Source organism: Dipodomys spectabilis, unplaced genomic scaffold, assembly GCF_019054845.1.
Source record: "Dipodomys spectabilis isolate Male_0828 unplaced genomic scaffold, ASM1905484v1 ptg000231l, whole genome shotgun sequence".
Lineage (NCBI taxonomy): Eukaryota > Metazoa > Chordata > Mammalia > Rodentia > Heteromyidae > Dipodomys > Dipodomys spectabilis.
The window spans coordinates 660,416-682,673 of NW_024870908.1; the positions used below are offsets into that span (position 1 = coordinate 660,416).

At 42.5% G+C, this 22,258-nt stretch overlaps 1 non-coding gene across 1 annotated transcript; it reads right to left on the reverse strand.

Moving 5' to 3' along the window:
* Positions 1–2,543: 2,543 nt before the first annotated feature.
* Positions 2,544–2,684, reverse strand: LOC122123916. Its single transcript, XR_006150461.1, has one exon. It is a non-coding gene; the product is annotated as a U4 spliceosomal RNA (small nuclear RNA).
* Positions 2,685–22,258: the final 19,574 nt, after the last annotated feature.

The window sequence follows — 22,258 nt, forward strand, 5'->3', positions numbered from 1 at the left end:
CCAACTGTGAGGAGTACTGAGGAGACAGAGGAGTGTGTGTGTGTGTGTGTGTGTGTGTGCGTGCGTGCGTGCGTGCGTGCGTGTGTGTGTGTGTGTGTGTGTATTACAGTGTAAAGCCTGGGCTCATATAGGTCTATAAGTTCCTCGTGGTTGCTATACAAGTTTCCAGGAACTTAATGACTTACAACATAAAGGTGTTATCTTGTGGTTCTGAACTTCTGAGGTCCAACATGGCTAAAATTACCAAGTTAAAGCCACTGGGCTGAAATGAAGGTATTGCTGGGATATTCTCTCTAGAAGTTCTAGGAGAAAAACCTACCCTCCTTTCCCAATTTCCAGATTCGGTCTACATTTCTTGGCTTGTGGCCCCCTTTCATCCCCAAAGGCAAGAGGATGGCTTCTCTCTGACCTTATTTCCCTGTTCTTCTCTGTCTCTTTTGCATCTCCATCTTCTACTTTTTAAGGCTGTTTATAGTTATACAGGGCCACCCACATGCTGCAGGGTAATTTTCCTATTTTAAGGTTAGATAAATACCATTTTCTACCTCTGTTCTCCTGTCCCATGTCACGGGCTCCAGGGATGTGGAGGACATCTTTCAATGGCCATCCTTCTGTGTATGGGAAACAAACTACTTTGGGTTCGGTGGCCTTAGTAGGTCTTTCTGAGATGTGATGATAACAACAGGTTTATTGTTGTTTTGTGAGGTTTTTATAGTGCAGGTCCTGGGGCTTGAACTCAGGGCCTGGATAATATCCCAAGGCCTCTTTTACTCAAGGCTATCACTCTACCACTTGAGCCACATCTCTACTTCCAGTTTGGGGTGGTTAATTAATGATAAGAATCTCAAGACTTCCCTGGCCTAGCTGGCTTCAAACCACAGATCTCAACCTCCTGAGTAACTAGGATTATAGGCATGAGCCACCAATGCCTGGCTGAGAAGATGTTTTACATAGAACAAAATGGAAGCATAAGGCCCAGAGGCAGGAAAGAGCTCACAGTGTTTAGTGCTGAAAAATCAGCCATTGCCCTGGGAGAGTCCAAGAGTCATGGGCAAGAAAGAAATATCTCAAATTAAGCTGAAGAGTTATTACTTAAAAAGGGGAGTCAGAGTGTACACAATCTTGTATGCCTTACAGAAGTAGCCAGGTAGAATAACTAAAAGACTAGACATAAGCCAGGACTTAAGCCAACTTCCTATTCAGGAGGTTGAGAGCAGGAAAATCATAGTTCAAGGCAAGCCCATGCAAAGAATTTGTGAGAACCCATCCCAGCAACTAGTTGTGTGTAGGGGCATGCTTGTAATCTAGATATGCAGGAGGCTGAGATTGGGAGGGCTGAAGTTTGAGGCCAGACTGAACAAAAATATCCATGAGACCCCATCTTAACAGAAAAATCTGGGTATGATGGTGTGTTCTGTCATTCTAGTTACAGCAGGAAGTATAATTAATAGGACGATGAGCCCAGGCCATTCTGAGCAAAAACTGAAACCTTACCTCAAAAACCACCAGAGCACAAAGAAACTTGGATAGAGTACCTGCCTTGCTAGGTCTTGAGTTCAAAGTGAAGCACTACCAAAAATAAAATGGCTAGACATAGAAAGAGAACTTGCTTTCATTTAGCACTTTATTTCCAGTAGACATTGTGCTGGAACCTCTTGAAATACCTGTTAATTCCTAAATCAAGTACATAAAAGACATATACTTCAATTCCCAGGGTACATATGAGAACATGTCAATTAACAAAGACAGGGTATAGAAAGTCCTAAAATATGGCGCCCACAATCTGTCCACTCGATGGGGTTGCTCTCAAAATGATTTTGCCTTCTAGACATTTGTGACTATGAAGCAGTGTTCTACCTTTCACTTTGAAGGTAGGCTGCAGAACCCAAAATAACATGGAGCATCCCAATACACTAGTGTTTTATTTGATGCTGCTCTGTCAAGAGAGAGAAGAGCAAATCCGCTCAGAGCATTGGGGAGATGGAATTTATATCTCTCCTCAGCTTGATAGCTGAGGGCAATGGCTGAGTTCCTGGCACATGAGACCCCCCAAACATTGTGACTCAAACATGGGTGGAAGGCTAGGAATATGGCTTAGTGGCAGAGTGCCTGCCTTGCATGCATGAAGCCCTGGGTTCATTCCTCAGTACCACATAAACGGAAAAAGGTAGAAGTGGCTCTGTGGCTCAAGTGGTAGCCTTGCACTTTAAAGAAACTCAGGGACAGCGTCCAGCCCTGAGTTCAAGTCCCAGGACTGGCAAAAAAATAAAATAAAAACCAAAGCTGGAATGCATTTCTCTTTCACAGATCGGTCCAGAGGTCAACCATCAAAGACTCATGCTCCTTCCACCTTCTACTTCTATCATAACTTTTTTTCTCTATTCTTCTTATCCACAGGGTTGAAACAGCCTTACCAGAATCCTATCAAATTCCATCAGGGAGAAAAAGTAAAAGGATGGAAATGTGAGCATTTTCTTTTCAAATTCTGTTATTTGAATTTGCACACGACACTCTGCTCCATCCTGTGGGTAGTCACTTAGCTATGTGCCAGCACAGTCTCAAAAGGAGTCTATATCTATCCAGGTGGACAAGTACCGAGTCAACAATTGGGAAATGTTTCTAATTAGCAATAACTGCACCTCAGATAAACCTCATTGGCTATGATATTGCCACTACACAAAGCTACCAAGACAACCGTTGGGAGGAGGAAGGAGAAAACAGGTACAGGGTTATGACTGCCACTCTGTCACCAAGTACAACTAAACTACACAGTAACGCTGTAACCTGTTCATGGATGAGAAACCAAGGCTCTCGCACAGACAGGCCACACAATCTCTGTTCTCTCGGCTTATCTAAAGTCTCAGAGGTCCTTGACTGCTAAATGCTACTTTTTAAAATTTTTAGAAGCACTAACTCTCTATTGTCCAGGAGAGAAAAACAAATTGATTTTTTTTCTCAAGAACTAAAAGTAAAAATAGCCTGACAGTGAGTGAATGTCACTCACCATCAGAGAGTAGGGCCCCAGGTTGTGTGGGAGGGGGGGAGGGGGGGAGGGCAGATCCACACAGCCCTTCTTTGGGACAGATCTTTGCATTATGATCAGGCTGCACTGCAGGCTCTGTGTTCAGCATCTTCATCTTCTATCAGTGAGAAACACTGACAGGCTGACCCTAAACTGTGCAATACTGAAATTTTGATCTCTTGAGAAAGAAAGCCCCAGTGAGAACTCAGGCTTCTGGTCAACCTGACAGCTGGTAGCTGATTTCAATTTGGGGGAGTTATTTTTTTTTGGGGGTCCGGTCGTGGGGCCTTAACTCTGGGCCTGGGCGCTGTCCCTCAGCTCTTCAGCTCAAGGCTAGCGCTCTACCACTTGAGCCACAGCGCCACTTCCGGCTTTTTTCTTTTTGCTTATGTGGTGCTGAGGAATCGAACCCAGGGCCTCGAGCATGCAAGGCAAGCACTCTACCACTGAGCCACCTTCCCAGCCCCTGGGGGAGTTATTTTTGTGTTCTGTTTTTGTTTTTGTTTAAATAAAATTACTTGACAGCACTGGGTGCTGGTAGCTCACCTCACACTTATAATTCTAGCTACTTGGGAGGCTGAGATCTTAAGGATTGCAGTTTGAAGCCAGCCCAGGCAGGAAAGTTGATGAGACTCTAATGAATCACAAAAAACTGGAATGGAGCTGTGGCTCGAGTGGTAGAAGCTGACCTCAAGCAAAGAACCTCAAGGACAGCAACTAGACCCTAAGTTCAAGCCCCAGGACACACACACACATACTTGACAGCACTTATTCTAAGATATTTGTGAAGATAGCAATATATAAAAGAGGTACAGGAACGTAATCCTATGTAAATGACTGCTTATCTGGGGTCACTGGAGGACCAGTGTTGGCCTGATGAGGAGGAGCTTACAATGGTCTTGGGGCACATAGTGACAACGGTAATCACCTCATGGCCAATCACATATGCTTGTGACCCAGTCTCCCCTTGCTTCTGATCTCTCCACCTAAATTTAATTTCTGCATTTCTGAGTGCTTCACCCCAGGTTTTATATTCTGAATGTGCATGAGAAAGGTAAAGTATGGAGGTGGATGTATGGAGGAATGAAGAAAGATACATGCAGAAATAGCTGAGATGGACCACAGTATGTTTAAAAAAAAAAAAAAAACCTTCACCGTGACCGTACACCGTACATGCGTCATCTGTGAAATGGGATGAGGCCAACTCTAATAGCTAATGTAAAATGCATCGTATAAAAACACAGGGAGAGCCAGACGCTGGTGGTTCACACCTGTACTCTGAAGGCTGAGATCTGAGGATCAAGGTTGGAAACCAGCATGAACAAGGTTCAAGAGACTCTTATCTCCAATTAAAATCACAGAAAAAGCTGGAAGTGACACTGTGGTGCAAGTGGTAGAGTGCTAGCCTTGAGCAAAAGAAGCTCGGGGACAGCACCCAGGTCCAAAGTTCAAGCCTTAGGACTAGCAAAAAGAAAACAGAAAAAAAAAACCACTGGGAGTAATGAACCTGAGCTCAGCTCTCTGGCTCCGGACCCAGTCACTGAGGAGGTGACACTGCAGGTAGCTGCTGAGAAAGGGAAGGATGTGGATAAGCAGAAACGGTGTGGAAGGCCTCTCCAAGCCTTTATCTTCTCTTCATGAGTGAGTTACAAAGTCACCATGCAGCTTAGAAATCATGTTTGTTGGGCATTTAAGATGGTATAAGGCATAAAATACCTTGTGATTATGGTTAAAATAACAACCCATCACTGACTCTAGCAAGGTTAGGGATTGAACGTGAAACTCCTAAATAAAGCCAGAACTTTGGAAGAGAAACCAAGCTGGTAATTCCCCTTAGCAAAGCTACTAACATTCCCATATTATGATCAAACCTCTGTGAGCCCACAATCAAAGGCGACCAAACTCACCTGGAAATGAGCCACCCTGTGAGCAAGAATCACCAAAAATTATAAACAATGTACTTTATCCCTGCCAACTTCCTATCTTGGAATTACTGAAACAATCACATATATACTATGAAAACATATCATTAAAATATTTATTGAAAATTAGATTAGAATTTCAAAAGTAATCAGTGATTTTTTTAATGGTAAATTTGTGTGCGTGTGTGTGTGTGCGCGCGCGCACACATGCGCACTGCTCTTGGGGCTTGAATTCAGGCCTTGGGCTTTGTCCCTGAGCTTCTTTTGCTCAAGACTAGCACTCTACCATTTGAGCCACAGTGCCACTTCTGGATTTTTCTGTGATTAACTGAAGAGAAGAAGCTCAAGGACTTTGCTGCCCAGGCTGGCTTCAAACTATGATCTTCAGATCTCAACCTCCTGAGTAGCTATAGGATGACAGGCATGAGCCATTGGCACCTGGTTCAAAAATTATAAAGTATTTTTGAAAAGCAAAGAAATAAAATTTTGGAAATCAATAGCAAAAAAGTCAAAAACTCAAATCAGACATTAAATAGTCTATGAGAGAGTTAAAGCCTGAACATACACCAAAAGAAATTATCCAAAATGAAGCACAAAAAGAGAACAAAATTAAAATTATTAAAGAGGTTGAGAGGGGAAGGCTGGAGGAGGGAGAATAGAGAGACAGAGAGAAGAGTTAGAGACAGACAAGCTAACATATATATTAGAGCCCCACCAGGAACAAATAATGACTGGTTCAACACTATTCAAAGTGATAATAGATGGGAAATTTCTAGAAAAACAAATGTATCCTTGGCTACAAAAAAATCACAACAACTCACAGAGATGCTCTCAGATTAACAATGTGACAACATCACATTGTTGAAGACCTCATGAGCTACAAATGCACTTAGCACACGTGACCAACCAAGCGTCCTCGAAGCCAGAGGTCTTCCTCCAAGAAGCCCTTCAAAGCCGTAAGACAGAAGAGCCAGACTTCCAGAACTGCACATTCAGTAACTCAAGATAAGTGTGGGATGAAAACAAAACTAAACTGGGCCTTGGGAGGAATTTCTGGGGAACTGTAGGCAACTCTAAATATTATCTGTATTCCTATAACAATAATCTGATTTAAAAGGGTTTCTTTTTTAATGAGGTTGGGGGGGGGGGGGGACAACCATAATGTACGAACTCAGGGTTTACATTTGCAAGGCTAGAAGCCTACCTCTTGAACCAAGACTCCTGCCCTGGTTTTTGCTGGTTATTTTTGAGATAGAATCTTGCTTCCCACCTGGGCACATACCTGTGCCATGATCCACCTACTTTAGATTCCTATTGCATCTGAGATGACAGGTGCACCCTGCCACATCCAGCTTCCCTCTGTTGGAGAAGAAATCTAGAGTTTTCTGCTTGTGCTAGCCTGGAACTTCGGTCCTCCAATCTCAGTCTCTCACATAGGTAGAATTACACCACTAGCATGCACCGTTAGTGCCAGCACCCATAATTGTGCAGGATTTTCCCCTCTCCATTCAGACCAGTGAGCCCTACCACCTGAGCCACACCTCCAGTCCATTAAGGGTTTTTTTTTTGGAGGGGTGGTTGTGGGTTTTTGGTCTGTTGTAGGGCTGAACTCCAGGCCTGGGCACTGTCTCTCAGCACTTCAGCTCAAGGCCGGTGCTCTACCACTTAAGCCACAGAGCCACTTCCGGTTTTCTGGTGGTTTATTGGAGATAAGAGTTTTGTGGCTTTTAGTGCCCGGGGCTGGCTCTGAACCACAATCCTCATATCTCAGCCTCTTGAGTAGCTAGGATGATAGGCATGAGCCACCGGTGCCCAGGTAAAGGTTGTTGTTTTTGTTGTTGTTGTTAAGAGACAAAAATTAAAACTACTGAAAACATTAACATTTAAATAAGGAGGAAATCATTGAAATCAAAGTATTATATAAATCAAAGTCCTTGTGTACTAGTTAAAAGGGAAACGTTGAGATATTTATACACTTTTCATTTGATTAACCATACATAGTAATATTCCAAGGGAAGATAAGAGAACAGGGGCCCTAAGTGTTCAAAGTTTTTGAATTTTTGAAGCTTTAGATTTTCTTTTGGAATTTATTTCAAATTTTTGAATTTTAAATTTCAAAACCAGGAGATGAAAAAGCCAAAATATGAAATCAAAATATAAACAAATCAAAATCTCAATTCAGTGAAAATAAAGAATTTGAGAAGCATAGGAAAAAGGAGGTGGGAGGATTTTATAAGCCAGGTTGACAGATAAAATCAAGTCCCAAAAATATTTATGGCCTGATAACATTTTTTATGAAGCTCAAAAGCAAGCAAAACCAGAGAGAGAGAGAGAGAGAGAGAAACCTGATCAAGCTCATAAAGCCAAGGAAGGAAATAGTCACACAAAAGCTGGATAATGGATCACTATGTAGGAACATGATAGGAAATGAGGAAAAACTAATACCCAAGTGAGATCATAGCTCTCTGTTCTGTTAATACCCTTCATAACACATATATGTATACCTTTTTGTGTGTTTCAAATGTTTCATTAAAAGTGCCTAAAAATAGGCAGTGGTAAGGCTTCTGCCTATAATCCTAGCTACTCAGATGGTTAAGATCTGAAGACTAGGGTTAGAAGCCAAACTGGGCAGGAAAGACCATGAGACTCTTATCTCCAATTAACTACCAAAAAGAAGCCAGAAGTAGAGCCATGGTTCAAGTGGTAAAATGCTAGCCTTGAGCAAAAAAAGCCCAGAAATAGCACCCAGGCCCTGATTTCGAGCCCCAGGACACACACACACACACACACACACACACACACACACACACTCTCTCTCTTTAAAAAATAGAGTAAAACAATAGAAAGGTGTGTTTCCAGAGCTCATGAGCAAAGCCCAAGCTTTCTGAATCTCATCTGCTGTGTGCAGTGGACCCCCAACAATTTACCTGCTTGCTTTACACCCAGACAATATGTTCACCTTGGTAAGTTACAGAAGGATAAGGAAAAACCAAAGCCAGTGGCAGCAAGCAGAAGGAAGGCCAGGCTAGATGATGACACAGAGCCTAATACAGCATAATGGGCATGATACAGGCCATAACAACAGAAAGACACAGCCGCTTCCCCACTATGAATCACACTGTTGCGTGGCTTTGGGAAGGAAGCAATGCCCACAGCTACTCTGGGCTGCAGGTTGTTAAATCATGATGGATGATCCCATAAGGAACCAAACAAGATCAGTGGAATTCATTCATTTACTTGGTGCCCTGGGAACTCCTCCATTTCCCCCCAGACCTGACTGCCTCTTTGCATTACTGCAGGAAGCAGTCAGTCCGCACCATGCTGACTAACAATGAAGTGGGAGTGAGACTCGGGACCACAAGCCAGCGCCCCAGGTCTGCCCACCAAGGTTAAAAAACAGGCACCTGGCCCATGTTGAGCCTTCCTCTTCTTCATTCAGCCCAGAAGAACTTCAGGCTGATGGGGGAGGCTGGGGCAACACACCAAGGAGTCAAATCTTAAAGTTACAACTGCTGAGTGTGTGTGTGTGTGAGTGTGTGTGTGTGAGTGTGTGTTTGGTGTGAATTATTGTGCCAGGGCAGGGCTTTGTTTACATTAGGAAAATGGGAGCTATAATTTGTAAATTCCAAAATTACTGAGCTGCACCAGGCAGGCAACCACAATACGTACCCTCTCCTCAGTAAGTTGCCTACATAGCATCACCCCTGACCCCAACTTTTAAGCAAAGGAAAAACTGTAATCACAAGTGACAGAAGGAAAGAGATGCCATTTAAAACTAGTACTGGCTGCAGCTGCTTCTGTCCCTAAGGGAGAAACATTATTTCTCTCCAGACTAAATATATTTTCTTTAGCAAAATTTTTTGATAGGCAGCTTTGGTTATGAAATGTGAGCCAGCCACCCCCTCCCCATCCCCCAGGGCACAGTTTAGAAGGAGACTGTGAAACAAAGAGATAGCTCTGAATTGTGCAGATGCTGGAGTCTGGCAGCATGTTGGGAGGTGGAGTTAGGAGAAAGAACACAGAGCCACAGCAACAGCCACCTGTACCTGACAGTGCTGACCCCACTCCTTTCTTCATGCCTCCCATACAACATCATAACAGCCCTCTTCCTCCACTGAGATCCATCTCAAAACCCCCAGTGGATGCCTGAAACCCAGAACCCAATACTGGACCTTACTGCTTTTCCTCTACCTACCCACCTCTTCACTATCAACTAAGCATGCCCTGGCTGCAGCTTTTGCAGTCCAGGATATAACAGAAAAACCAACGACTCCTTCTCCTGCTTCACAATGCTGTGGATGGAAGGCTAGTTCTTTCCCATAGCTCTTAGCAACTTCTGTCTGTGAGGTTTTTGTTGTTGTTGTTGTTGCTGTTGTTATTTTTGCCAGTCCTGGGGCTTGAAGTCTGGGCCTGGGCCTTGTCCTTGAGCTCTCTTTGCTCAAGGCTAGCATGCTAACACTTGAGCCACAGTCCCACTTCCAGTTTGTTGTTGTTGTTGCTGCTGTTGTTTCTGTCCATGGGGCTTGAACTCTGGGCCTGGGTGCTGTATCCTCAGCTCTTCAGCTACCACTTAAGCCATAGCAGCACTTCTGGTTTTCTGGTGGTTTATTCGAGATAAGAGTCTCCCAGACTTTCCTGCCTGGGCTGGCTTTGAACCGCAATCCTCAGATGTCAGCCTCCTGAGTTGCTAGGATTACAGGTATGAGCCGCTGGCACCCAGACCACTTCCTATTTTTTGAGTGGTTAATTGGAGATAAGAGTGTCATGGAGACTTTTCTGCCCAGGCTGGCTTCAAACCACAGTCCTCAGATTTCAGCCTCCTGAGTAGCTAAGATGGGCACCCAGCCTGTTAATTTTTTTCTTTCTTAAGTCAAGCCCTTTGGATTGGTTCTCTTTGTTATATCCAAACAGCCCACATCACTATTCTTGTACTTAGGGCCATTTGTAAGTAAAAGGTAGGTTATTTAAGCATAGCATTATGACAGGCAAGCCTGTAACTCAGGTGGCTACTGAAGAATCAAGAGACCAAGCGTCTACTACATCATGAAGGCTATAACAAGGGATGACCCACTCTCAGGAATGATGGGTTGGGATGGTGCAAGATTCTATCATGCTACTCCAAGCACACACATATGGGAAGGAGAACTTTGTGTCAACATCTTGCACACTGTGTGTTCTATGTGCTTATTTAATGTCCAGTCTTTGTCTGGAGACTGTACCACAGGGGCAGAGTATCTGTCCATCTCATTCACACTGATGTCTCCACAAAGCCCAGAAGAGTATCTGGGAAATGTGGGGAATTCTATGGCCCCTTTCTTTGAGAAATGAATTAGGAGAATTTTGAAATAGAACTGACATGGCTGAACTTCAATAAGAATAAATAAGCCTGGAGCTGGGCTCCAGTGGCTCACACCTGTAATCCTAGCTACTCAGGAGGCTGAAATATGAGGATCATGGTTCAAAGCCAGCCCGGGCAGGAAAGTCCAACTCCAATAAACCACCAGAAAACCGCAAGTGGCACTGTAGCTCAAGTGGTAGAGCTAAAGAGCTGAGGGACAGTGCTCAGGCCCAGAGTTCAAGCCCTACAACCGACCAAAAAAAGAAAGAATAAATAACCCTGGGTTTAGGGGATGTTTGTTATGTAGCAACAGCTGGCAGGTACAGATAACAATATTGGCTGAGTTCAGGTAAGACACAAATTTCATCTGAGTCCTATGACTGACACAGGCTTTGGACTCAAACCAGCCTGGATTTATCCTGTGTCACCATTTGTGAACTTTCTCCCCTTCGTAAAAAGTAAATCTGCTACAGGAAATTAACAGGTTTTCTCATAGGTAACTCTGAGAATTAAGCCACCACTTTTTTCCTCATTTTAAGCACTAAAATATGGTTGTCATTGTTATCTACTGTAAGAAAGAAATATCAGTAATGATAAAATATCTGAAAACTCTTCTAAGTATTGGGAAGTAAAACAACAGGCTAGATAGATAAGCCACAGATCAAAGAAGAAATCACAGAAGAAATTAGAAAGTACTTTAAACTGAATAATGCATCAAATAAAACATGTAAAAATCTATCTAGAAAGTAGAACAGTATTCAGGAGAAACATGACTTTACTTATATGAGAGAAAAAAGGTACAAAATAACTGAACTAAGGAGCAAGGTAAACCTAAAGCAATATAAGAAATACTGAAAAAAAAAAGAAGTAAAAGTGGAAATACAAAACCTTAAGAACAATGATCAAGAAAAAGAGGAAACACAATTATTAATGTTAAAAATAAAAATGAGCCGGGTGCTGGTGGCTCACGCCTGTAATCCTAGCTACTCAGGAGGCTGAGATCTGAGGATCGCGGTTCAAAGCCAGCCCGGGCAGGAGAGACTATGAGACTCCTATCTCCAATAAACCACAGAAAACCGGAAGTGGCACTGTAGCTCAAGTGGTAGAGTGCTCGCCTTGAGCTGAAGAGCTGAGGGACAGCGCCCAGGCCCAGAGTTCAAGCCCCACGACCAACAAAAAAATAAATAAAAATGAAACATCACTACGGACCCTACAGATTCTAAAAGAGATAATAAAATATTAAAGCAACAACAGTATGCCAATAAGTCACTTTAACTAGCTAAGGCCATAAATTATGAACACTAAACACATAGGAAATAAATAACTCCAATCTATTAAAGACATCAGATTAGTAAAAAGCTTCCTACAGAGAAAAGTTCAGGCATATGTAGTTCACTGTAAGTTGTACAAAGCATTTAAGGAAGAAACAATTTCATCTCTGTACAGACTCAGATAATAGAGAAGATGCTTCATCCAGCTTCATCTCTAAGGCCAGCATAACTTTGAAGCCAAAATTTGACAAAGACATTACAGTCAGGTCAATCTTGCATCAACAGAAACACCCAAACTTCATTCAAAATATTAACAAACAGAATCCAGCAACATCTTTAAAAAAAGAAAAGAAAAGAAATGCCATGGCCAGATAGGTTTTATTCCAAGAAAACAATGTAATCCATCATACTAACAGAGTTTGGGAAAAATCATTAGACCATCTCTAAGCATGCAGGGAGAAAAAAGGCATTTGAAGCCCAGAGTGGTGGCTTATATCTGTAATCCTAGCTACTCTGAGACCTGAAAGATTGAGGTCTGAAGCCAGCAGAGAGAGAAATGTCCAAGAAACTTTATCTCCAGTTAACCAGAGAAATATTGAGCTATAGGTGTTGTTCAAGTGGTAGAGCACCAAGCAAGACAAGGCTCTAAGTTCAAGCCCCAGTACCACACATACATAACACTTAACAGCCATCAGTTCTTTATGAGAAAAATTCTCAGTTCCTCTCATGTCAGAAATGTTTTATTTTTATCAGAAATGTATGGTCATATCTCCAATAAGATAAAGCTCATCTATGAAAAACCCAGAATTAGCACTATATTTAGTGATAAAACAGCAAAGTAAACCTTTTTCTTCTTAAACCAGGAACAAAGCTAGGATGTCACCTTCATTCTCTGTGTTTTTTCGTTCTCTCATTTTTGCTGAAATCCCTTGCCAGCACATAAGTAAAAGAAAACGCCTAAAGTAAGAACAGAAATAAACCATCATTGATTATCTATCTAAAACATGAAAGCAAATCTGATGTCCAAAAATGAATGGATCATTTGAATAAATCTTGGTCAATTCACTCAATGACTATTTCGTAGTCATTTAGAATGAGACTCTTCAGAGCACTGATAAATAGGAGAAAACATTTGCTAAGGCCAGCTGTAGGAGACAATACTTGAGGAATCCTGGAGAGATATGAACTGGTTATTAGATGATTTTCAAGAAATCTGTTAAAGTTGATGTAGATACACAGTTATATGGGATTTTACATTTGAAAGCTTGCACTCCTAAAAACTGAAGGCAGTTTTCTCACACACACACACACACACACACCATTCAGGAGTGTACAAGAGAAGGGGCTGTCATGAGCACTGTAGGGTGTTGAGCAGTGTGGCTGCTCCCTACTAACCAGACTGGCAGACTCCTTACTTGTGATTCTCACCACCCCCACCCCCTCCCCAACATATCCCCATGTCAACAAAAGAACCCTGGCAGAGGGGATGACAAAAATGGCCCTCAGCTGAGAGCCACTGCTCAATATCTGTAATTTGTTTTAAGTCAGTTCGGAAAAAAAAGAAAAGAAAAGAAAAAAGAACACAGACCAAGGAACTGTGACAAATACTAGCTGTTAATCTAAAGGCTGACTGTGTGGGTGTTTATTATATACTCTTCTAACCTCTTTTCTGCATGTTTGAATGTTTTGTAACAATTGTTAATTTAACTGTGAGATGCCAAAGGCAGAAATCCAATATTCATAACTGGGTACACACTAGGATCCCAAATATGCAAAATTATGTATACAAAAACTACTCTAAGGAACACAGGCCGCCAAGGGTTGTGGACAAGTTAAGAGCATTGTCACAGTTGATTCCCTTCCTGGTTTTTAAAATAATCTATAATCATATGCTTTAAAATGGAAAGAAATCGACAAATCTAAGAGCCTTGAGAAGCAACATTTATTAGTCACCGATGGTCTGACATTAGAAGGCAGGAGTATGCAGAAAGCATGGAAAAGATCAGGACACTTGCAGGTGGAGCCTCTCCTGGCTCCCAAAGAAGAAAGCTAGCCCAGGCCCATGGTTCTGAATGGGCATACATCTGCATAATGACACTCTTTTGTTCTTTTCTGCTGGCCTAATTGAGTAACTTGCTAAACAAACATGCCTTCAGATTAGGGCCCTTCACACCAGATTAGAGCCCTTTGTAAATAAATTATAGGTGGGAATATGCGGCCCCAAACTGGTAAATAAACTTGGGAAAGTTGAGATCTCAAATTGCATGCCAGGATATGTAAATCAATCCCAAATTCTTCCACACTTATGAATAAATCTCAATTGCCAAGAGCCTGCAAGGCCAAAGGAGCTCTTTTCGCTGAAAATTAGAGACTCCTTCCAATCAAAAGTCCCCCACAGAGGGTGGTCCCTTTCTTCCTATCCATCTTACCCATGTGGTTCCCTGAGGCTGTTTGGCTAGGAAATGGGTAGCCTCTAGGACAATAAAATCCCTTTTATGGCAAAAACTTTCTCCTGAGTTCATCTACACCTCTTTTTAACGTGACTGCCTCCTATACCAGCATTTTTCTAATCACTGGTATTAAAAACAAAAAGGCCTACCCTCAAAAGGCTTACTTTTTACTACTTAAGAGATCTCCAGGATCTCAGGAGTTGTAACCACTAACTAGGAATGGGTCCTGGGTATCTTTATTAGACAGTTGTTTTGATGATATATCAGTTTTTCTTTGAACTCAGGTCCTTGAGCTTGCTAAGCAAGTATTCTACCACTTGAGCCACTCCCCAGTTCCCTTTTGCATTTTCAGTTTATTTTCCAGGTAGTTGCTTGTGCTTCTGCCCAAGACTGGCCTTCTACCTTTAAGTCCTGCATAGCTGGAATTGCTAGTGTGTTCCACCATACCCAGCTTATTTGTTGATATAGATTCTAACTTTTTTTTTTTTTTTAACCAAAGCTGGCTGCAAGCTTCCTGTCTCCACCCTCCTAACCAGCTTGGATTACAGGCATGCACCCACCACACCTGACAAAGTATAAAGTCTTCATCTCATCCAGACACATCACACAGCATAATCGTAAATTATGGACCATTTTAGGACAGGCTGACCATCTAGGAAAACAGAAACATGTGTTCTTAAAAGAGGAAGCTAGCCAGGCACTGGTGGTTCATGCCTGCAATCCTAGCTACTAAGAAGGCTGAGATCTGAGGATTGTGGTTCAAAGCCAGCCCGGGCAGGAAAGTCCATGAGACTCTTATCTCCAATAAGCCACCAGAAAACCGGAAGTGGTGCTATGGCTCAAATGGTAGAGCACTCACCTTGAGCTGAAGAACTCAGAGACGGCGCCCAGGCCCAGACGGGCCCAAGCCCCATGACGGACAAAATTAATTAATTAATTAGTTAATTAATTAATGGAAGCTAAACTGACCACCATGAGATTAGAAGGGGCTGACTCCCCAAGGTTAACAGTTCCACCATGATGTCCCTGTCTCCCACTCTGAGGACAGTCAGCTCCTTACCCCATAAGCCTACAAGAAACAAAGATGTTCAGCCGAAGGACTTTCAAGTCAAGCTGCCTCCATTCCCACGTCAGTGCTGCTACTGACTCCTTATTTCCCTGAAAAATGAACTCAACTTGTCTGTCTCAGTTTCCTCGTCTTTAAAGTGAGGAAAAAGAAGATTCTGTCACAGAGCCATTATACGGAGCAAGAGGAATGTTTCAAGAGAAGCAGTAAGCACAGCAAGGCCCATCCTGTGTTAATAATGTCAGCCATCCCTAGTATAGTACAGGAAATCTATCAATGAGTGATAATATTGGCTAATTATTTATGACATAGTAGGGTCTTAGTAATCATCCCTGAAGCCTCAAGTACCTTTGTAGACCAAATTAGATGTCTTCAATCTTTCTGAAGCTTATAGTGGAAAAATTATCACCCTATTACAGATGAGGATACGAAACTCAGAGAAGTAAACCAAGATGCCTAAAGCCACACAGCCATGAGTAGCTCAACCCAGGCTCGCTTTTCTTGAAGTTCCATGCTTGCTTCCTAACACAGCCTGGTTTACCCATTTCTGTCTCTCCAGTGACACCCTCTCTTCAAGCTTACATCTTGCCTGGTTCTATAAGAAACAGGATGCTTCAAGCCTCTCTTAGCTCAGCGGCAGCTAAATCACCACCCTGTGCTCTTGGCATTGCCAGCATTACGAAGGCATTCATCCTCCAATTTGGCAGGTCTACTTAGGAAAGTGGATGCAGTAGATATGCACATTCCTTTGTGCAATGGTGTGTGTGTGTGTGCCTGCATTCTTCATTGCATGTTGAACTGCCTGTATTCTTCATTGCATTGCAAAATTGCCAGAGTCTGAATATACTATCCGCCCCCCTACCCCGCATGTAAATGAAACATGAATAACTAATGATGATACAGCTATGTAACAAAAAAATGTAATTAATAAATAATAGTGGAGGAATCTAGTATGCCCTAATGTGAACAGATAAGCTAGATCATTGTAAGCTAACAAAGCAAAATACAAACTGTCTCAAAATATATTCGTATTTGTATATTCATATTTGCTTTTATATGCCTGAAATTCTGCAAAGATAAAAAGAAATGACTGCCGGGCACCTGTGGCTCACTCCTGTAATCCTAGCTACTCAGGAGGCTGAGATCTGAGGATCACAGTTTAAAGCCAGCCTGGGCAGGAAAGTCTGTGAGACTCTTTATCTCCAATAAACCACCAGAAAACTGGAAGTGTGCTATGGCTCAAATGGTAGAGTTCTAGCCTTGAGATGAAGAGCTGAGGGACAGTGTCCAGGCCCAGAGTTCAAGCCCCACGACCAACAAGAAAAAATAGAAAAGAAAAAAGAAATGACTATCAATGACTGCCTGTAAAAAGGTAAGGTAGAAATTTTCAACGTGTCCTCTAGATACAATGCCTGAAGGGTACATAAATGGCCTATTGAAGAAAACTGGAATAAAAAGTAGATTTTAAGAGCATCAGGTTGAGAATCAAGAATTTGAGTAATGGGACAAACTTGGACAACTAAGTTTACCTCTATCAGTCTCAGTTTTTCTAGGAACAAAATCTCCAAGCCCAGTAGATGACCATGACAACTATCATCATGGTCATCATCAACATCAAAGTTATCTTTTTTTTTTTTTTGAAGGGCGTCATGGGGCTTGAACTCAGGGCCTGGGCTGTCCAGGCTGTCCTTGAGCTCTTTTGCTCAAGCCTAGTGCTCTACCACTTTGAGCCACGGCTCCACTTCTGGTTTTCTGGGGTTAGTCAGAGATAAGAGTCTCACAGACTTTTCTACCTGGCTGGCTTTGAACCCTGATCCCCAGATCTCAGCCTCCTGAGTAGCTAGGATTATAGGTGTGAGCCACCAGTGCCCAGCATGTCATTTCTTAAATACCTACTATTTGCCAACCTATCTCCAAAGCACAGTAAAGCCTGACTTCAGTGAAAACAGTCAACTCCAGGAAAATGGGAAGTTTCATCATTCAATTTACAGATGATGGAACAAAGCTCAGTGTGGGGCCATAACTTGCTCAGAATCACACAGCTAATGCGTGGCAGAGGCAGAATTTGAACCTAGGTCTGTCTGGATCTGAGGCCTAACTCTACTTTTCTGTTTTCATCTCAACTGATAGTGCTCCTGTGTTCTCTGTCTCTTCCAATTTCCTGACCTTAAGTTCCTTTCTGATTGTTGTCGGTTCCCCGCCAGCCTGGCCCTTGCGCACTTCCAATCACCCTTTATCCAGCACAGCTTTGGAAATGAACTGTTACTAATGGCCAGTCATATGTCAGCCTAATGAATGGGATGCAGACTTCCATTAAAATAATGAAATTAGCAAGTTTCGAATTTGGTTACATTGCATGGCACACAGCCTCCAGTAATTACCACCCCACACTCTTTCCCTCGAATTAAAATCGGTTTATTTATTTAAGGTCTTTGACTGGGCCATCTCTATTAAGCTCACATCATCTGTTTGAAGATGGAGATTTTTGTTGTTGTTGTTGTTGTTGTTTTGTGGCTTGTTTGTTTAAATGATGGTCAGGCTGGTCTCTTGATTAATAAAGTTGTAAACACGGTCAGAAACAACCTCAGACCTCTGAGAAAAAAAGCAAAGAATATAAGCCAAAGAATTAGTTCTTTGGAGGTTTGGGTTTTATTTGTTGGGATTTTTTTTTCCTCTCTCTCTTTTTTCCAAAGATGAAAACAAGAAGAAGGAACAGCTTTGAGCTCCAGGACCTCCAATTATGCTGACATTTCTGCTACCAGAATACACCAAGAACCATTCTGCAGGGGCCTAGTGAACTAGCTAATCACATTTCCTTGGATAATTTGCTCCAAAGGTCAGCTGCCTTCAAAGCACCAGCACCTCATTACTTGGTGAAGCAGGCTGCACAGGGTTGAACTTGGAACTCAGCCTCCCATGGCAAGGAAGAGACTCCAAGGTATTTTGCCCAGATCCTACTGTGTTGCCTTGGCCTTGGCCAAAGACTCTATATTTACCCTACCACTAGACTGAACTCCTAAAAACAGCCTATATTCCAAGAAAGATTTCTCTTCTTGTTGTTCCCAGAGGACCAAAGATGCAAATTTCAGGAGAAGATCTTATTGGGAATGGGAACGGCAAGTGGTCAGACATAGATTCAAATCACCAAGCCCATTTTCATCAAATCCTCCAAACTACCAAAGTAGAGCCGATCATGGTGATGCATTCCTGTAATCCCAGCTACAAGAGAGATGGAGATAGGAGAATCAGAGATCTGAGGCGACCTAAAATTTAGAGGCCCTATCTGAAAGGGGGAAAAAATTCTAAAAGCTAAAGGCCCAGGAGCATTGCTGAAATGGTAGTATGTTTGCCAAGAACAGAGAACAGAGCTCAAACCCCAGTACCGCAAAAGAAAGAAAAAAAGCTATCAAGATGATAAAACACAAGGAAAGGAATAAGTAATTGTCACGGGCCAAAGGAGGCTAAATATTTCCTCTGTTGTCGTTGTTGTTGTTTATTTTATTTTTTTATTGTGAAAATACTGTACAGAGGGGTTACAATGACATGGGCAAGATAATGAGTACATTTCTTATCAAGCATTGTTGCCTCCTCCTTTGTTTCCCCTTCCCATCCCTTCCTATCTCCCTCCCCCCACCAAAGTTGTAAAGTTCGCTTTTCAACATAATGACTTATACATCTCATTGTTGCAATGGGCCCACCTGTATCCCTATTACTTCTGAACTGGATCCTATACAAAAAAAAGAAAAAAAGACCTGAGCAGAAAGCTGACTAGAGGCCAAGTAAACCATGATGTAACTAGCAGGCCCCAGTGTTGGCACCTTACTTGAAATGCACTGGCCACATGAACAGAAAAGGACAATGAAGAAAATTAAACCCAGGCAGTGAGTTCCAGGGGTTTTCTGTACTATCATTGCAACTTTCCTATACTAAAAATTAATTCTGAAATCTTAAAAAAAGAGACTGGATAATACTGTTTAAAAACCCCACTGTTGCTGATGCAGAACTTGGTGAAATAATTAACCATTGTATAATGAATTTGATGAAGTAGTCTAAATTTGAGGTAACTCTAAAACCATCTCTGTGATTCACTTGTTGGGGAAAAAAATCTATTTTAGTATCCTAGCATAGAAAGAAAGTAATAAAAGGTAAAAAAAAAAAAAAAAAAAAAAAAACCAAAACTGGATATTTTTAGTTTTCTTGGGGGGAGGGGGGAAGGGGGAGGGAGAGCTGGCAGCACTGAGGATAGAAAGCTCAGGCCTTACACTTGCTGGACAAGCACTGTACTCACTCTACTACTTCAGTCATAGCCACAGCCACTGCTAAAACTAAAAGCAGCAAAACAAAAACTGAACCTAGGATAGGTCTTCCTCCCGGTGAACTGAAGTAACACAGGAACTGCTTTTGCTGACTGTTTCCACTCGCACCAGAAGGATCACAAAACAGCAAGAACAGCCACAAAGCAAATCTACTGGCCCCTACAGATCTAGAAGAGCCCCAGCCCTCACTCTCTGCACCCCTCCCTCTGTGGGTATCTTAGCCACAGAGATACCACACCAACTGAAACCAGGCCCCGCCTCTTGAGTCTTGGGAAACTTGCAGATGAAATCTGAGCTGCACCTTGGGAGAGCACCAGAGCACCGAGAGGCAGGTGGATGGAGAAGGAAGAAGCTTCCAGAGAAAATGCTCCATCCGTGTTGAGACATTGAACTCGTGAGACTTAGCTATGAGGAGTGGACAACTGAGGTGGGAGGAGTGACACACATGAAGGCATTGTGTGCTAAAGAACTTAACCCTAACCAGGCGATGAAGACCTTTAAGTATGCATTTTCCAAAGATTCCACAGAGGGTAATGGCTGGTAGATCCAGCCAACAATGAGAGACCATGGGCCAAGCCAGATGTGTGAAAAAGGCTCTGCCCAGAGGAAGTTTCCCCCAGGATACTGTTGGGCACTGCAGGAGACAAGGCCTGGCTCAAGGAGGTCAGAGGTCACTGGTTCTCTTTGAGCTCAGTCCCATTCTCATTCCAGCTAGAAGTTGTCCTCTGTCATCTCCACTCCATGTTCCACATATTTGTTGCCGTATGCATCTTTTGCTCCCACCTACCATCCTGACTATTTCTAAAGATCCTAGTTCTCTTAAAAAGGAGCGAGATGGTGTTGGAGGCATGGTTCAGGTGGTAGAGTGCTTGCCAATGAGCAATAAGCATTGGATATAGAGTCCAAGTCCCAGTCTGGGACAAAAAAAGATAAAAGGGGGAGGGAGTAAGAGAAGAAGAGATTCACAGGCATTTAATAATATTAGTAGCAGTTATAATGTGAACATCAACTACATCTAGGCATTGAGCTTGCCTGTAGCCTGCAAAGGAAGATACAATTAACCCTATTTCACAGAAAGGAAAAGAGGCACTGGCATATAGATGAAAGAATGTCCAGATCTCGCCACCCTTTCTGCAGCACTTCACAGTCTCACTTTTAATTTCTCTTTGTTCTATAGTTACAAATCTTTCTCTCCCTGGAACCAAACCCAGGTCTATATACAAAAATAAAACGTGAACAGCTACATCTAACTATTTTCAAACCAATGTCTGACATTTCAACACCACAGCCTTAGAGTGGCTGAGTAGCCTGCAAGGAAATAGTTCCAAGTCTCTTTTCCAGTGGACTAGTAGAAGAAGAAAAAAGCAACCTACCACTTAAAACCATGCTATAAGCTGCCTTTCCTTATTCCTAAGAAAGGTATAGAGAGATGGGTGGATAGAATGTGTGAATGGGTAGATGGATAGATGGATGGATACACGGATGAGTATATGATGGGTGGATGGTGGATAGATGGACATATACAGAAGGATAGGATGAGTGGATGAATAGATGAACAGGTGGATGAATAGATACATAAATCAATGAGTAGATGGATGGATGATGGATAGGTACATGGATGGGTATATGAGTGGGTGGATGATGGGTAGGTAGATGGATGAGTGGATGAATACATGGGTAGATGGGTGGATAGATACATATATGAATGAGTAGATGGATGGGTGGATGGAAACATGGTTGGATATATTGATAGATGTGTGAGTGGATGGCTGATAACATGGGTGTTAAGTGTATGGATGGATACATGGACTGGATGAGTGGGTAAGTGGATGAGGAGATATGGATAGATGGATACAGGATCATAGGAAGCCAGGCGCCAGTGGCTCATGCCTGTAATCCTAGCTACACAGATGGCTGAGATCTGAGGATTGCAGTTCAAGGCCAGCCTGGGCAGAAAAGTCTGTGAGACTCTTATCATCAATTAACCAGCAGAAAACCAGAAGTGGCACTGTGGCTCAAGTGGTAGAGTGCTAGCCTTGAGCTAAAGAGCTCAGGGACAGTGCCCAGGCCCAGAGTTCAAGCCCCATGACCCAAAAAAAGGGGGAGGGGATCTAGGAAACACAACAGTGGTTACCATTTGGGGGAGGGAACAGAGGGCTGTGACAGGAATGAAGGTGGAGAGTTCCTTCTTCACTACAATCTTTTGTACCATTCACAACTTGAGCCACATACAAATGCAATACCAAAGGTAAAAGTAAACAGCAATATGGAGACCATGAACAGTTAGATGAAAAATGAGAAAAACATAAAACTAAGTTTAAAAATAAATGTTAAGGGTTAAAAATTAATGCTTACCACTATCTTCCTTTAAATCTTGGCACTAAGTTCTGCTTGCCTGTATAAGAATCTAATGTCACTGGGCACCAGTGGCTCACGCCTCTCATCCTAGCTACTCAGGAGGCAGAGATTTGAGGATCACGGTTCAAAGACAGCCCAGGCAGAAAAGTCTATGAGACTCTGATTTCTAATAAAAACCACTAGAAACCTGGAAGTGGTGCTGTGGCTCAAGAGGTAGAGTGCTAGCCTTGAGCTGAAGAGTGCAGGGCAAACATCCAGGCCCAGAGTTCAAGACCAACGACCGACACACACAAAAAAATTCTAATGTATGTAATGTAGTATGTACTCATCACAAAAGCAACTATAAAATTTGGTTATTTTAAATCAACTACACCAGTAACATGGTGATGCTTTTCAGAATCATCTTAACTCCAGGGTTGATCCACTGAAGTCTACTCAAGAACTTCTTCCCAGGTATTGGAGACTAAGGCCTGAGCACATGATCCCACCTTGGTTTCCTTACTTAAGCTGGCCTG